The sequence below is a fragment of the Echinops telfairi genome, unplaced genomic scaffold, assembly GCF_000313985.2.
Source record: "Echinops telfairi isolate 266 unplaced genomic scaffold, ASM31398v2 ScPeMD7_13;HRSCAF=56, whole genome shotgun sequence".
NCBI lineage: Eukaryota > Metazoa > Chordata > Mammalia > Afrosoricida > Tenrecidae > Echinops > Echinops telfairi.
The window spans coordinates 456,391-475,138 of NW_022103910.1; the positions used below are offsets into that span (position 1 = coordinate 456,391).

The 18,748-nt window shown below is 42.5% G+C and overlaps 1 long non-coding RNA gene across 1 annotated transcript in view; it reads left to right on the forward strand.

Moving 5' to 3' along the window:
* The window catches only part of LOC123521372, a 16,785-nt gene extending 9,782 nt beyond the window's left edge, over positions 1-7,003 (forward strand). The window contains exons 3-5 of the long non-coding RNA XR_006679822.1: positions 1,452-1,555; positions 2,414-2,502; positions 6,767-7,003. This is a non-coding gene — a long non-coding RNA (uncharacterized LOC123521372). The remainder of the gene's footprint in view (positions 1-1,451; positions 1,556-2,413; positions 2,503-6,766) is intronic.
* Positions 7,004-18,748: the final 11,745 nt, after the last annotated feature.

Sequence of the window (18,748 nt, forward strand, 5' to 3'; positions counted from 1 at the left end):
GGGAGCGGGGAGGGAGGGGAAAAAATGAGGACCTGATGCCAGGGGCTTAAGTGGCGAGCAAATGTTTTGAGAATGATGAGGGCAATGAATGTACACATGTGCTTTACACAATTGATGTTATGTATGGATTGTGATCTAAAAGCAAAACAAAACAAAAACAGCGATAGTGAGGATGGCACAGGACTGGGCAGTGCTTTTCTGTTGTGCAGAGGGTCACTATGAGTCAGCATTGACTGAACAGCACCTAACAACAACATAGGGCAGGAGCCTTCCCAGGAATTAATTCAAGAGATGTACTAATTCATATATTCATCACCCAAGTCTCACATATATATGTATACTCTGTTCTGCAAATGTAAGAAGATGCTGTAGTAAGTAATATGGATCAATCCTACTAGCAGTGTTATTTTAAAGGAAATTTGTCAGTGCAACTTCCACAACAGATTTTAAAAGTAAGATTAAAATGATTCCTGGACTTAATTATTTTTTACATTAAAAAACATCTTTCTATTTGAAATAACTGGGTATAACTGTGTCAGATTCCCCAAATAACATGTTGTGGATTAAAGAATAAATCTATGAGCACAAATAAGTAGTATATCACATTATTTGTGATTTTTGCACCACATATAAGAGGTAAAACACTTTCCTCTTGAGATTTAAGAAGATTCTTTTGAACTGCTCGATTTGTGTTTAAATCAGTAACTCTCCATTTGAGAATCGTACTCGTTCCAAAAAATATATAATTGTTAACTCAGCATTTCCCTCTTTAGAAAAACATCACTTCCTGATTAACTACATATACACTCGTGTATAAGCCGTTTTTCAGCATATTTTTAATGCAGTTTTTGTGGTAAAATTAGGTGCCCCGGCTGATATTCAGATCTGCTTATACTCGAGTATATATGGTATGCAATTATACTTTGCAGTAAAATTTTAATCCTACATTGTTGTTTAATCTGGAATACCTGAAACACCAGCCCACAATAAAAGTATGATTCCACATCAAAATAACATGATTTTCATGTAGTAGAATATTTGTCAAACTATTCTACCATATTTTTAATATGGTATAATTATTTTAAAGGTGTGTACCAAAACATCGGGTTGTTTATGTGTGTCTGGTGGAGCCCTGATGGCATAGTGGTTACACGTTGGGCTGCAACCTGCACGGCAGTCTGAAACCAGCAGCTGCTCTGCAGGAGAAAGACGGGCTTCTCCTCCTGCAGAGTGACAGTCTCAGAAACTCACAGGGGAGCTCTCCCTGTCCTATGGAGGCGCTGGGAGTCAGCACAGACTCTGGCAGTGAGTCTGATTTGGAATGGTGTGTGTCCATGCCATCTAGAAAGATAGAAAGTAAGAGAAGATGCGTGTATCTCTTGACTGGTTGGAAAAAACATTTATTTCTAATCCCCTCCCCCCCTATTAGAATGTCTTTCCTCTCTATTTAGGAGTTTTCCACAGTGAATAGGAATTACATGTGCTGACAAAGTGAACATCTAATGGGAACTCTTAGGAATACTTCCTTTGTAACTTCAGAGTGACAGGATTAAGGGTGAGTGTTCTTTTCCTCCTTATTATCTACAATGTACAGGAATGCTATAGAGTAAGGGAAAATGTTTAAACAGTCGTGAGGTTTTTACTTACTGGTTTTTGGTAGATTTTTGCTATTATCTGTTCAATAACTGCATCAGCAGAAATGCCTGTGGCTCTAGGGACAGACCCACTTTCCAATAACCCAGGTTGGATGGGACAAGTGGGCTCGAACATCTCAGAGACTCTGACGCCCAGGGATCCATTCCTGGCATACCCCTTACACCTCTCCAGGGCTCATTTTCACCTGTCAATGAAGGAGGCATCAAGAGTAAGGAGTCCTGATGGCACTGAGGGATAAGCCTTAGAGGACTACCTGAAAGGTCTGTGGGTTCAAGCCCACTGGCAGCTCTGTGAGGAAAGATGAGGCTGCCAGCTCCGGTACAGGCTTACAGTCTCAGGAACCCTATCAGGCTGACTTGACAGGAGTGGGGAAGGAGACTAGCTGGACTATGATCCCTAAGGTTGCATCCAGAACAAAAGCTAAGACTGAAAACAGATACTGTTTCATCAGTTTTACTGCTCCATCACTGGGTAGCTAAAAGAGTGAAAAACTTCCTGTCAGATGAATAAAACATTTCACGTTTCAGAGCTAGCACATTTTTCAGCTCATTGGTGCGCCAATCCTGCCCCAATGAAGGCAAGCTCAGAAGAGAGGCTTACCACACAACACACACAGCACCTCTCCTTGAATGCTTACCAGACGCCAGACACGGGGTGAGGATTTAGTGTTTTATATAATGCACTGCAATGCACGACACAGATCTGATGACTCCCATTTTACAGGCGTAAAAGTGATCTGAATTTTTTTTTTTTTAAGACCTGTGCTGTGAAGAGGCAAACGTTTCCAACCGTGGTGCACGCCTAAGGGCAAGTTACCCAATTAACCTGTCTCCACCTGTAAAACAGGTAAAATAACCCCTGCCTCATTCATTCATTCAGCCAATCTTTATTGAGTGCCAAGTATGTGCAGGGCAGTTCTGTGGGCACTGGGGTGCACAGAGACATGAAAAATACATCCTTGTGTGGCTCACACTTCAGCATAACGAACGGAGTTTATGGCTGACACCTAAAGGGAGGGTCTGATAAACCCAGCCCTGTCTCCCCCGCTATGTCTACGATTGTGGAGCCTAATACAGAGAGCACATGTAAAGCACTTTAACGTGACCGGCACATTTGTCTTTTGAAAACTGCTATTTAGAAAGGTGGATAGGGAAGGGACAAGGAAGGCATCTCTCACTAGTAGGGCCCAAGGGCTTCTGTTTAAAAGAGGAGTTAGGGTGAGCAGAGGCTGCCAAGGAGCTTGCCCTGAGGATCAGATACAGGCAGTTGTGAAATGACAATGCAACTGAGCAACTGAATCTGAGTCATGGGGTGACTAGGCTAAGCAGGCCCGGACTGTGCTGCCTCTTTCAGGCTCTTGTAGCCTCTTCAGAGGATCAAAAGCATCCGGGAAAGGAATGGGAAGGGTTTTCAGAAGGTGTGTTGGCTGTGGAGGGCAAAATGATTTGGGAGCATTATCGATCAGAGCCACTCATCCGTTCTCCCTGTTGCCCTTCTCTCCTGTGGTTTGGAGCAGAGAACAATAGTTTATCTACCACCATGCCACGGGGAACAGGACTGCCAACGACAGCGTGATTCAGAGAGGAAGGTGGGGGTTGGGAGGGTGGGAGAGCAGAGGGAGACCAGATGACATGACAGACTGGGCTCGAGTCCCACAGCTATCAATACCTGAGGTACTGGCAGGTGAGCCAAGCAAGCCCACAGGGTACCACTCATTCTCCTGACTCAATGCCCAGCATCCAAGGAGAAAAAGCTGTGCTGGGAAACTTGTGTCCCATTAAAGGAGAACCACACCTTCTGCAAACCAGTATCAAGACATCCAGCTACATACTGTACCAACACTACACATGTGGCTACAGTATTGAGCTTCCCCAAATGGCAACCAAACAGATCCAAACCCAAAGCTCTCTGGTGCACCCTTCTAGCAACACCACCTCACCTCCTGGGATGCTCAGCTGGAGCTGTTAACTAAGAAGTCAAATATTAAGCTGGAGTATAGGATTCCTCCTTCAAATAAGTCTACAGCTGTACAATAGTCTCCCCCTGAGCAGACAACATGCCAGGGGTGTGAGGCCTATCAGAATTCCTGAAGGTGGCTCGTTCCATCCTGTTCTAGGTAGTGTGGGATGTACTCTCTGCCTTGGGCCAGAAACACACAGATGAACTACTGATTTCCTGTGAAGGGTCCCCCTTTGGGACTGTCTCCAAGGCCAAGGGGACAGCCTGGCACTTCTCTGCTCCAAAACTCATGTCAACCTACATGAGAAAAGTTCAAATTTGGTCCCCCATCCTGGCCCAAAGTACCACCCCTTCAGCTCTATCATCTAGGACACCACTCTCAAGACACTGCTCATCCAGAAGAAGAAACATGGGTACCCTAAACCTTCCCAGGGCACTGAGCTCCTGGTCCCTACTGATAGAAAATCCCTCTCATAATGCAAATGGCCCCCAAAGGCACTAAGCTGGCTCCACAGTACCTACACCTAGGGTCCCAACATAGTAAACTACTCAAGTAAGATGGCTTCAAATGGATTCTGGAGCATTCAAATAATGTGTTTGTTTCAAACCCCAGCAAAGTGATACAGGAGGAGCTAGACGAATGAAGTGAATTGTTAAAATAGGAATCCCCAGATCCCACAAGATGGTCAAGATAATCTATGACCAGAGATGACTAGAACAGTAAAGGTCCCTCCCATCTGAGCCTCAGTTTCCTGTCTTTGAAAGGGAGAGAATAAGGCACATCTGAAAAGGTGACTGCCAATGACACAGAATAATGTGCAATTTCCTGGCCCAATGTCCCAAACATGCTGGTGCTCACAATCCAAACATGCTGGTGCTCACAATCCCGCCGACTGGCTATCCAGGCAAAGGAAGGGACGCACTCAGCAGCACTCCAAATGCCCCGTTGACCACCCCAGCTCCCCTGTGACCCCCCATTACAGCTTGCCAGCATCCCATGTCTTCTGGAACAATGCTAGCCCAGATGAAGGAAAAGCCTCTCCACAACACACACACACACACACACACACACACACACACACGGCTGCCAGTATGGTCTCAAGATCCACGGCGTAGGCAGTTTCCATCATGAAACACTTACAATCGCTTGAATAAAGCTACTAACTTTAGGTGTACGTCCTGATCAACCTACCACACGTACAGGGAGTCACATCACATTTTGCACAACCTTCTCAATCACACCCAAGTTCCCACAGGTGAGTGCCACCTCCTTTAAGCACAGGCGTTGAAATTTAGGAAGCTAGACCTATTTTTAAAAGAGAAAAATCTTGCCTCCTCAAAGGACAGAAGGCTCTGAACACAAGAGTAAAAGACAGCATCATGCCTATATGATAATTAATAAACCACTAGTTGTCTTTTCTACCACCCATCAGCCTGTCGTACTTTGGGGCTTACATGTTACTTGGATGCTAAAAGCTACGGCCATCGGTATTTCAAATACCTACTGGGTCACCCATGTGAGCAGGTTTCAGCAGTTTCCAGACTAATGCAGATAGAAAGAAAGCTGGCAATTTATAGCCAAAAATTAACCAATGAAAACCTAAGGGATCTCAACAAAACACAGTCTGATTAAGTGCTGGAAAGTGAGCCTCCTCAGTGGCTGCCCAGTGAATTTGAACATACCAGTGACCAGGAAGAAGGCCTGTATGCTGTTGCATTGTTTTATTGGGGGGGTGGGGAGATGCTCACCATGAGTAAGAGCTGACTCGTTGACTCAACAGTGGCTAACAACTCTCTTTGGGACTAAGACCTAGCTTCCTTCCAATCCACCCAAATTCTGTAAGCCTCAGGCAGGGTGCTCCTCTGGCTCATCTACCTCATCTGTAGGGAGGGAGTGGGACCCAGCTGGGAACATCTGAGAGGGAGAGCTTTGGGGAGTGGGAATCAGCAGTCAGTCAGCTCCAGTTCTATGAGTGGACCCCATCTCCGTTCAAGGCACCTGGAAAGCTTTCATCCAGCACTGCAAACAAGGTGGTCTTCTCTGGCTGCTCCTTGGCCTATACTCATGAACTCTAAGCAGGCAAATTGGTCATTTTAATGACTAAATGGCATTTTCCAAGCACATCTCAGTTTGACTTCCAGTGCCCAGCTCAGTATCTTTGAGGGAAACTACAGGAGTCTCCTCTGTCTGGATCTGATGAGCTTAAATATAAGTACCAATTCGTAAGAGGGAATTAAGGATGTTTAAATACTGTTGAAGTCTACATACTAGAAATAAACATTCCTACCATGTAATAATGATTCAGCAACGTTTTGGAAGGCAGCAATATCCTGGGGAGGGGATAAAGGAGTGATTTCACTACATACGGCACCAACTTCTAAGTTCCTTCTGCACCTCACTGAGCATGGTGTAACAGCTCCCGAGTTGTTCCTACAATCCGGCCTCAAGTTGTTCTTCACAACTCAACATCCATCTCCAACACTGAGTCCTATTCTCTAGCAACAATGGATTTCTGCCGTAAGCGGTATGCTTAAGCCTCATGCTTAAGTTAATTGTTTCTTCTTCCTAGGCCCTTCTCCGTGTGGCCAGCCCTTCACAGTTGAAAACATCACTTCCCCTTTCTTGTAGGGCGAAAACGGGGTCCTCTACTCCTGGAAAAGAGTCAGTCTCAGAAACTCACATGGGCATTTCTACCTCTCCTAGAGGGTTGCCATAGTCAGAATTGACTTGATGGCAGTGGGTGTGGTTTGAGTCAGTCTGGTCCTGTTTCTCAGACCACTTCGTACTTGCAGGTTCTGTGCATTTCCCTGCACTTGACTGCTGCTGTCCTCCCAGCTGCTGGGGCCCACCCACGTTTTACTCACCCTGCCATTCCCAGAGTCTGGTCCCCAGCAGGTGTCACAGAACAGTTCCTGAGGGCATACTGGACAGATGAGGGGTGGGGGGTTGCACACAAGGTGCAGGCCTCTAACCCAAATCTCTTTTTACTATATTCTTCAGTTGAAATGACCATATTGCCGAAGCAGAGTAACAATGTTAGTAGCAGTCAATAGAGAAGACAGGCCGGTTATAATTGAGCTGTAGGCACAGTGGCTGAAATTCTCTATTTGCTGCTTATTTTAAAACCATCTTTCTCTACTGCCCCATCAGAGAGAAACAGGAAGCAGAAAATGGAATGCTCATCACAATTCAAGTGCTGCCCCGTCATAATGTGCTTCAGGCCCTTTCTCTCAAAAGTGGTGACAAGACACAAGAGGAATCCCAACCTAATACTCTGAGATTTAAAAAATCAGACGGAAGATAGTGTCCAGGTAGAATCACCCACCTGGTGCTCCTGCTGTCAGACCAGATAATTAAGAGGCATGGGAAGCAAGCTCAAGGAGAAAGCAAGGGGACCAACAGTTCAGGGGCGGGGGCTGGGGGGAGAAGAAGGCAGGGGAAGGGAGCAGTGAGCAAACAACACCATAGACAGGGGAACAACTAGGGAATTAAAAACAACAATGAAGAGGCCGTGGAGATCCTGGGGGTGTTGGCGCAACAGCAATCTAGCTGAGAGGAATTACTAAGAGGCGGAAGAAGGGTAAGTGTGATGGTGGGCCAGGAGGAAGGTAAAAGGAAACAAGACAGATCTAAGAAGCAAAGCTATGGATAGAGGTATAAGCATAGATGTGTACAAATGTACATTACTTCATAAAAATAGAGGTACTGGGGGTTGGACTTGGGCCTCTGCTCATAACCTCAATACAAGAACACTTTGTTCTAACCAATCGCCAGTCTGAGATGTTCACCCTCCCAACACAATCACTGAAGACAAAACGAGTGCATAAGCAAATGTGGTAAAGAAGGTGGATGGTGCCCGACTATTAAAAGATATAGCATCCGAGGTCTTAAAGGCTTGAAGTTACACAAGCCACCATTCAGCAATGAAGCAACAAGTCCACATGGAAGAAGCACACTGCCGGAGCAATCATGAGGAATCATACAGACCGGGTAAAAGGCATCAGCAGAACCATAACAAACAAAAACATATTGTTAAGAATGAGGGGGGCTGGAACAGAGATCCAATGCCCATCTGAAGACAGTGAACAATCTCCCCACTGAGGGGCCACAGGGAAGGGACAAGTCACCAGGGTACAGTGAAGCATCAATGACACTATATTCCTCTGGTTCCTTGAGGCTTACCCCAGCCCTCACTACCAGGACCCCTGTGTGGCTTCTCAATTCAGACTAGATTGGAACATATACACAGGTATAGAAAGGGATGGGAGCTCAAGACACACAGAATCCAGGAACAGGAGTGGAAATAGTGATACCAGAGGGTAGGGGGAAAAGTGGGAGAGGAAGGGAGAAAGGGGGAACCAATTGCAATGATCGACACATAATCATACAGCCCTCTACAGGGGAAAGAACAACAGAAAGCATGGGGGAAGGGAGACAGCAGTCGGTGTGAGAGATGAAAATAATAACAATGTACAATCTATCGGGGTTATGAAAGTGGGGGGAGGAGTGAGAGAAAAGAGCTAATACCAAGGGCTCAATACAAAGTAAATGTCTAGACAAGAATGAGGGCAACATATGTACAAACGAGCCTGATTCAAATGATGTATGGATTGTGATAAGAGTTGTACGAGCCCCCAATAAAATGATTCAAAACAAAAAAAAAGAGGATTGGCCTATGTCCATGCCATACATACTCAAGTGTACGCCGACCCGCTCCCTTCCTCCAACAGGGGGAGCCAGAGGTGTCTCCATTGCCCAGCTTCCCCTCCAGCACCCAAGCTCAGTTCAAAACCAATTTATAGTACTGCAAGAAGAGCTGGTACCAAGGACTCAAAAGTTAATGTTTAAAAAATAATGATGGCAACATATGTACAAATACGCTTGATACAACTGATGTATGGATTGGTAAAGAGCTGTAAGAGCCCCCAATAAAATGATTTTTAATTTAAAACAAAAACCCACACATCCTGAATTCACCTGCCCTCCAACTGTTTAAAATGTAAAAACAACACCTCCTAGAGTTTATCTCCCCTGAATTTAGGTCCAATGTTTAGTTACTCCCTGGACTTCATATATCATTGGTCCTCTTAATTTCTGATCCCTCAATCAATACCAATTTTGAGGTTATTATCTCAAATTGTTATATAAACAAGTAGTAACCTAATTAACATAAAACAACAATGGACATTTTCAAGGCACTGGCCCTACAGAAATCCAAAACAGAACCAAACTCACAGCCATCGAGTCGATGCCAACTCAGAGTGACCCGATGGGACAGGGTAGAACTGCCCTGTGAGACAGTAACTCTTCACAGGAAAAGAAAGCCCCACCCCACCCCACCCCAGTCTTATAAGGGGCAGCTGGTGGTTTCTGCCTGTTGACCTTGCAGTTACCAGCTTTTGTTGGTATTAGTAGAGTGTAGGCCTCTAACTCACTACGGCCTTCAGTCTAACAGGATGAGATATTGCCCGGGCCTGTGCCATGAGTCCACAGTTTTGGCTACGTGTCAATCTATCTTACAGAGGCTCTCCCTAGCCTTCAACGACGCTAAGTTTTACCAACAATGCTGCCCCTTTCCAGCAACTGGTTCTCGGTCCAACTCAAGTGGCCGAAGTCTCACCAGGCCCTTCTATTGCTATCCAAAGAAAGTTGGCCACAAGGAAGATTTTAAGGGACAGGAGAGCTCCAAACGACCTACTGCAGGAAGCACCAGCAAAAACCCAAAGTCTAAGACTCTTGCCCTTTTTAGCCATCTCCTCTCCATGAAAAGGGCCAGCCCACTTTTGTTAGGAGTTCATTAACTCTGACCTTTCTCATGGGAACTTGGTGAAAATTTCACGTGGGACACAGACGTAGTGGTCTAAGTCATTTGTTAGATACAAGATAAAACTAAATAAATGTAACAAGCTGTTTTGTGAGTGCTGGCCCCTTATGTCCAGGAGTCAGAAACCTAAAATGCATTCATTCTTGTACATCGTTTCCCCTGATGTGGCTCAGAGCACTGAGAAAGGTCCTCAGTGAATTATTTGGTGAATACATCATGTTCTCAGGGGAGGGAGTGGGTGGAAGTATGGGTTCTGGAGTCAAGAGTTCACTGGTTTGAATCCTGCTGGTTAGTTGCCTCTGTGGGCCTCAATTTCCTCATCTGACTAATGGGGATAGTAATTGTACCTATGCCACAGGATCAGAAAATAATTATGATGAATAATTGAGTTAGCACATGTAAAAAAATGAGGACAATGGTCAAGCGTTCAAAAAATGTTAACTCTTCTCACTGCTAGTCCCACTTCTACCTGCTTGAGAAGCCCAACCCCAAATGGGGAAATTATGGTGGAAAACTTTAGAGTTTAGACGTTCGTTAGATCAGAGTCACACAGATTAAGTCTGAAATACTGAACTTCTGGTGTAGCTGATTTAAAGCAAATACAGGTAGACTGTGTTGAGTGCTATGCCCAGCCTCTCCCAAAAGGTGCGCTCTCACTCAAATGGTATCCTGGATGAACTTATTCAAATGTACCCTAGGAAAATTTGTTTGTAATATGAAGAGTCACATCCCAGTTTCTGCTGTTGCAACATTAGATTTTGGTGTACTTACGTTTTCTAAACACAGAAGAGAATCTGGAATACTGATGAAGTTCTAAGACACCCAGAAGGTCAGATGACCACTCAAAGTCCTTTACGTGGTTCCAAATAAAGATGTTGGGATAATTTAGTCATGAAAGGATTTTCTGACACTCCTAGGTAAAGACTCAAGCAACTGAATCGAGTCTTAACTTAGTTCTCCTTTAAAGACAAACCAGCCAAATGAGCGCCCTAAAATGCCATTTGCCATGAAAAGAACAAAATATATCTCCTGGACTACTCTGAATAACAGTGTAAAATAAAATAATCGGAACAATGCGAACTCAACACACCAATAGTCTCCCCTGTCCCCCTTTTTGTCCCTCAAGCACATCACCAAAGGAAACCAGGACCACTCACTATCCTCTCTCAAGTAGAGAATGGAGTGATAGGAGACATAAAGCAAGCTTATTCACCCCCATCTATGTCAACATCTACGTCAACGTGTTTTTTAAAAGAAACAAAAGCAGCAGCCGCCGCAACAACAACTATGCTAAAAGAAAAAGGAGTAGCCATCACTGATTTGGGCACTGCGACCTCATGAGAAAGCACCCTGTGCTCACGCAACCTGAGGCAGAACATTCGCTTCTTCTGTGGGAAAGGCCGTCTTCTACAGCACATGTGCACTCCAATGGCACACTCTCAGCAAGGTACCCAAGGCTCTGCGTACAAAAAGATGAGTCAGCTCACGGATACCTTTAAGAAGTAGCCTAAGATCTGACCTAATTCATATCACTGTAAGCTTCTCTGGAGAAAGCTCGCCAGAATTCAGAAGCATTTATTACTTTGTTTGACTAATTTATTTCATTAATCTCTTTAGAGACTTCGTAGAAAGTAAATTCAACTGTCATTCAGTTCATCTTAACCCTTTCATGACCCAGAGGGTCATCAATTCCACTATATTTTCTGCCTTTACGGTTTTGTGGGAACCTGCTATCCCACTTCTAGTGCATGCTGCCCTCCGGTGGGGGCCTGTATAACTTTGAATAGAAAGAAATGGACCTCATTCCACAAACTCCAGCTCCAGAGATGCCTTGGGACATATGTGTCCCATTAATTGCATAAAAAATCTGTTATTACCTCGTTTTTTTTTTTCATTTCACTCAAAACATCTTACATTGCTGGAAACACATGACTTCAACAACAGAAAAGAATAAAAACAAAACAATTCTGTCTTCAAAGGGTTAATTTATACATTTAAAATAAAATCACATAGAAGACATCCCAATAACCCCCAACCAAGAGAACATGATACCACCTTTTCCAAAGTGATCCCAAGAGTGGTACAAACCATGTTTTCAGCAAAAATAAAACAACTGTGCATAGTGCTAAGGTGCATCCTCATCACTCCTTAGCACATGCTTCAGCAAGCAACGGTGGATTGGAATATCCAAAAATAAGCTTCTACACATTTGTTACCAGGAATTTTTTGCTAAATGTATAATTAACACAAATTTTGGATAGTCAGAACAAATATCAATAAATTATATTCCTAATAAATGTATTAGCTCTCCAAATGCTTGGATCATATGAGGTGAAGCAGTTCCACAGAACTGGACTTCACATTTCACATATGTTTAAACTTGGTTTTAAAAGTTTTCTTCACGGCCATATGGCTCAGAAGCAACAAAGCCCACATGGAAGAAGCACACCAGCCTGTGTGATCATGAGGTGCCGAAGGGATCAGGTATCACACATCAAAGAACAAAAGATCATTTCATTGTGTGCTCACCTTCCTAATACGATCACTGAAGGCAAATGGGTGCATAAGCAAAAGTGGTGAAGAAAGCTAATGGTGCCCGGCTATCAAAAGATATAGTGTCTGGGGTCTTAGAGACTTGAAGGCAAACAAGGGGACATCTAGCTCAGAAGCAACAAAGCCCACATGGAAAAAGCACACCAGCCTGTGTAATCATGAGGTGTCGAAGGGATCAGGTACCAGGCATCAAAGAACCAAAAATCCTATCATCGTGAATGAGGGGGAGTGCAGACTGGGGACCCAAGACCCATCTGTAGGCAACTAGACATCCCCTTACAGAAGGGTCGTGGGGAGGATAAGAGCCAGTCACGGTAAAGTGTAGCAATGACGAAACATACAACTTTCCTCTAGTTTAAGGTGACCAGACGTCCTGCTTTTGGTGGGACAGGCCCAATTTTTAACAATTTTTCCCGGGTCCCATGGCATTTTTTAAAAGTCCCGATTTTTTGAAAGAATGCACGACAATCTAGGGTATACCGTTTTTGGCTGCCATGTGGCTATTTCGCCAGGTATGAGTTTTATCAGTGGTGACCCACTTTACTAAAGTTAAAATCTGGTCACCTTACTCTAGTTCCTAAATGCTTCCTCCTCCCACTATCATGATCCCAATTCTACCTTACAAATCTGGCTAGACCAGAGGATGTACACTGGTACAGATAGGAACTGGAAACACAGGGAATCCAGGGCTGATGATCCCTTCAGGACCAGTAGTGAGAGTGGCGATACAGGGTGGGTGGAGTTGAAAGGGGGAACCGATTACAGGGATCTACATATAACCTCCTCCCTGGGGACGGGCAACAGAAAAGTATGTGAAGGAGATGTAGGACAGTGTAAGATATGACAAAATAATAATACTTTATAAATCATCAAGGGTTCATGAGGGAGGGGAAAAAATGAGGAGCTGATACCAAGGGCTCAAGCAGAAAGCAAATGTTTTGAGAATGATGGCAACAAATGTACAAATGTGCTTGACACAATGGATGGATGGATTGTGATAAGAGTTGTATGAGCCCCCAATAAAATGATTTTAAAAAAAGTTTTCTTCACAGCATCTCCTCACCAAGCAATTTCAATTAGAAAACGTGAAGGAGATTAGATCTTTGTTACATCCCCCCCACCCCCAGCTCATCATAACAAATACAGGGCTGGAGTAATGTATGACAGCTGTGTGGAAACACCCATGCTAAAAAGGAGATGAAAACACCGCTCTCTCCAACAGGGGCAGGGGGGCAAAATGCCAATGCTGCCAGGGGACCAATGGGAAGTCCCCATTTTCACTAGTCATGATTGATTCCACAGAAGCATCTGGGGCATGCTGGAGCTCACCTGATGGTTTGATGAGTCACTGAATGACTTTAGCGAAAAGCATTATCCAAACCCATGCACTCCACTAAGACTAACTTTGAGGTCATCTTAATATTAACTTTGCAGCAAGGGAGGCAGCCAGCCGAATTCAGAATGCAATATTTCTAATACGGTAAAAAGTGACCAGTGGTAGACACTTGGAGGAGCCCTTTGATGGAATGCCCTGAGGTCAGCTTCAACATGTTTTCCCTTAGTTGGATAAAACGCAGGGAGATGCCTGGGCGACTAGGTTCCAGTTTTTGTCAACTCAGAGTAAAACATGCACTTCGTATCTTGTTCCACCAAGATGCTGTCTGTAATGGGGTGAGGGGTGGCACCAATACAATAAAACCCCAAACTCTGTCTGGGGGTTAGCAGCAAGTCTTCTATCATTTGCGGTATCACACATTTTTGTTTAATGAATGAACTTTGTTTACATACAGATTACTGGCCAAGCAAATTTGTATGTAGTTCTACTACGACATTAAGGGGGTCAAGATGATCGCTGAGGCCTCTACATGGTTCCAATTAAATTGGAAAAACTGGTCATAGAAGAATTTCAGATGCTCCTAAGTAATTAAGATGTGAGAGTACTGGTGTGGTTCTTATCCAGTCTCTTCCCTAAACCTTCACTCACAAGTCAAACAGATAGAACATTAGTGAAGCAAATGAAAACCTAAAAGTGCTTAAGATTTATTTAGTTGTACATCGCATCAGAAAATTATTCAAAAGTTCGAGCCATCTACAAGAAACCTTTCTTGTATCTTTGGAGAAAGGGGAAGTCACTCATTTGTTTCTACAGGTAAGAACATATCTTCAGCTTTTCACTCTTGAGTAAGTTTACATAATTTTCAACTACCGTATGTACTCAGGTATAAGTTGAGTTTTTAAGCACACTTTAAGATATTATTTTTATATTTTAGTAATTCTTTATTTGGACATTCAGAAGATTTACATATATATATATATATAAAACAAATTCAAGTATTTAAGTGTACATTTAAGTATTCATACTTAAAGCGCGGAAAATAGGACTTGTGCTAACTGCTGTTTTCCTTTTTTTTAATTAAATACTTTTATTGGGGGTTCAGCAATTTTTTTAATGCAGTTTTTGTGGTAAAATTAGGTGCCTCGGCTGATATTCGGGTCGGCTTATCCTCGAGTATATATGGTAACTTACACATAATACAAGTCCAAAAAATTTAAAACACGTTTAAAAAAAAGTAAAATTCATTTAAGTTTTTAATGGGTAACATACCTTCTTGCTTCTAAGGCTGGTTTAATCCAGTGTAGCTTTAAAAAAGACCTAGAAATTACCCCTCTCTTACTTCCCTGAAATCCTTCCCTTTCCTCATAAACCTCTGTCAATCCGCCCAGGTACCCAAGTCTACTGGTACCATACTTCACGCCACCACTGTTTTTGAAACAAAATACTGTAGCTTTTTAACTTCTTGCAAACACAAGGCATTAACAGTTGCCTCCTTCTAGCCTGGTCTATTTTCCTCTCTAGGCGGCATAGTCTTTAATAATACAAATCTCACCATGCCACACGTTGGCCTAAAATCCTTTCATAGATTCCCGGAGATCTTAAGAAAAAATTACAAAACCTATGAACCATAAGCAGATTGTGTCATGTCCACACTGTCCTCACATCTATGTCACTGACATGTTCCATTTCTCTTTCTTCCTTCATAGCCACTGCTTGCAACCCCACGACCATTGAACATGTTTCCTGAAGTGTTCTGTCCTTTCTTTCATCATCCTCAGATAACAGCAAAATTCTACAGGTTGCCTGTAGACTCCCAGCATCCTCTACTCCTCTCACACACACAGAGGTCAAACCTCACTTCTTTATCACACTTCACATTTGATATTTAAAACAGTCGTGTTACTGCACAACTAGCTGGCTGTTTTTCATGTCTTTTTCCTTACAATACATGCTTAACAGTATATATTGAGGCTAGCAACTATTTCTCTAGGCCTTATCGGCCCTGTTGTTATCTCAGTGCCCTCACATAATACTCAAATGCCTACAGAATAAACAGTAATCAATAAAGACCTAGAAATGTTGTGGTTTTTCTTTAACAGAGTTCATGAATAGATTTAATGTACTGCTTCTTCACGTATTAAAAAAAAAGCATAGCCATCTGATAATATATTCATTCAATATATACATAAATGTGTTGCGGTACTAATAAATTATGTATATTATCGAATATATCATATTTAAATTATGGGTGAAATAGAAGTTAAAGTTCTCATAGCATCTTTGCTTATTTTTTTATCGTTTTACTAGGGGGCATACAACTCATCACAATCCATACATACATCAATTGTGTAAAGCACATTTATACATTCATTGCCCTCATCATTCTCAAAACATTTGCTCTCCACCTAGAAATGTTTTTTTAATATCACCAGCAAGAGACAGTTTTGGTGGTAGAAAACTGCCTGTTTTCCAAGAGGAAACTGGGTCTGGTAAAGAATCAAATATCTAATTCTTTAGAAAAAGAAAGGTTGGTCATGAACTTGCTCAACTCTTGGAACAACGAGTTCTCAGAAACCTTATTTTTCATGATTGAAATACAAATTAAATTCAGAAACATACAACATAAGCCTCCTTTAAATTCGACTTGGTTTAAAACGACCCTATCACAGGGGTTGCCTAAGACCATCGGAAAACACCTATTTCTGATGGTCTTACAAACCTAGACACTTCTCCTCTACCCGGTCCGCCCACATGCAGCTATGTCCACATATGAGGACCAGGCGTGAAAACTGTTACCCATGCTACACCATGCTTCTAGGCAAAATTTCATTGATTTGTCATTAGAAATAAATATTTCACAATATATAATTACATGTTGTTTTTGTGATTCATCACTATACTTTCATTATGTTCAATTTCTAACAAAGAAAATACATCCTGTATATCAGATATTTACATTATTATTCATAACAGTAGCAAAATCAGTTACGACGTAGCAACAAAAATAATTTTATGGTTGGGGGTCACCACAACATAAGGAACTGTTTTAAAAGGTCGCGACATTAGGAAGGTTGAGAACCACTAGTTTAAAATCTGAAGTAGGACAGTTCAGATACATATAGACTGGAAGACCTATTTGGGATGTTCACTAAACAGTATTACATAATTATCCCCCCAAATAACAATGGCAAAATAATACTAAAGCAGAAAATTATTTCGTAAAGCTCGGTTTTCTAACATTTGAGGGGGAAATACTCAGAAATAAAATGAAATTAGAATATTGCTGAAACTCGAGGGAGCCAAGTATTGATTAATCAATTAACAGTTCACCTTACATAGAGAATGCCAAGGCCTTCCAACATGCATTCTGCTATTAATTCAAAAGGAAAAGAATCTGAAAAGGAAACATTCACATGGTTGGAAACATAAAATTATACAGAGATCTTTAGTGAGAAGCCTCCCATCCTATCCTTCAGCCCCTGCTATCCCTCCCAGCATCTCTCTTCTATTTCTGGATACACATGTACCTCTTTCAAAAGTGAGTGAAAAAGGATTTTAAGATGTTCTTTTCTATCAACCTGTGTGATCACGGGGTGTCGAACGGATCACTGAAGACAAATGGGTGCATAAGCAAATGTGGTGAAGAAAACTGATGGTGCCCGGCTATCAAAAAGTATAGCGTCTGGGGTCTTAAAGGCTTGAAGGTAATCAAGCGGCCATCTAGCTCAGAAGCAACAAAGCCCACATGGAAGAAGCACACCAGCCTATGCAACCACGAGGTGTCGAAGGGATCAGGTGTAAGGCATCATCAGAACAAAAAATCTTACCACAGTGAATGATGGGGGGAGTGCAGAGTGGAGATCCAAAGCACATTAGTAGGCCACTGGAGATCCCCTTGCAGAGGGGTCTCGGGGAGGAGATGAGCCAGTCAGGGTGCGATGTAACAATGATGAGAAATACAACCTTCCTCTAGTTCCTAAAGGTTTCCTCCCTGCTCCCACTACCATTACTCGAATTCTATCTTGCAAGACTGGCTAGACCAGAGGAGGTACACTGGTACAGATAGGAACTGAAAATACAGGGAATCCAGGACGGATGAGCCCTATAGGACCAGTGGTGTGAGTGGCAAAACAGGGAGGGTAAAGGGAGAATGGGTAGGAAAGAGGGAACCGATTACATGGAACTGTGTGTGACCTCCTCCCTGGGGGACAGACAACCAAAAAGTGGATGAAGGGAGACGTTGGACAGGGCAAGATATGACAAAATACCCATTTATAAACTATCAAGGGCTCATGCGGGAGGGGGGAGCAGGGAGGGAGGGGAAAAATGAGGACCTAATGTCGGGGGTTTAAATGGAGAGAAAATGTTTTGAGAAACAATGTACAAATGCGCTTTACACAATTGATGTGTGTATGGATTGGGATAACAGTTGTATGAGCCCCTAATAAAATGTTAAAAAAGAAAAAAAAAAGATGTTCTTTTCTAACAGAAAAAAGTCTTAGCAAAAAGGAAGCTTCCCTATAACACTAAAAACCATTCTTTTAATAAAAAATGATCTATGATAAACTTGTATCAAGTACATATATTGTGCAAGCATACATGAACACACAAATTTCTGGGGTGTTTTTTTTTTTAATCCAAAGAGTAACGGAAAAAAAGAGTAGTCAAATTATACACAGACCAACACACCTATTAACTAATGCCACTAATGAAGTACAAATCTAACTAAGCAGAGAAAATGGGCCCACACATTGCAGCTCTGAAATGATTTCGGTCTTTGATCTGTGTGCCCATCTCTCTTATTTAATGTAAACTTCAAACAAAGAACCCAGGAAAGTGGTTATAATTAGGAAAGGTCCTAGTGTGATGGCTTTCAGAGCAACCAGGCATCAACAAGGGTTTTTCTTGGTAATTCTTTTAGTAAATTAAGCTAAGCAAACTTTCATTTTTAAACTTCTGTAATTCAACACCTTTTTATCACCAGTGAGTACCAAGCTAGCTACCTCCACAATTCTGCAAAATGGGTGTGCTAAAACTGTTCCCTTTAACTTCTCTTGTTTTCTTATTTCTTTTAATTTAGGCCTTTCCTTCCAAATTACATGTGGCTCCTCTCCAAAAATAACCTGCATCTTCAGGAAAACCTCTAATTTTTCCATTAGAAACTATCTCAGTAGATCCCTCTACGAAGCATGCTGGACCTGATCTGGTTTCATTATCTATATCTTTAGTTTGTATTGTTGTTTGATTTTTGCTTCTCCGTATTAGGCTGTATCTCAGAGGTGTCACATCATTGAAGGTCCCTCTTGAGGTTGTGTTATGTTTTTATGTTTTTCAATATATGAAACCCAGGGCTGATGAATCGATAGAAACACCAAGGAGAATAAGGGTTTCTTTTTTTGGTGGGGGGGGAGAGGAATTC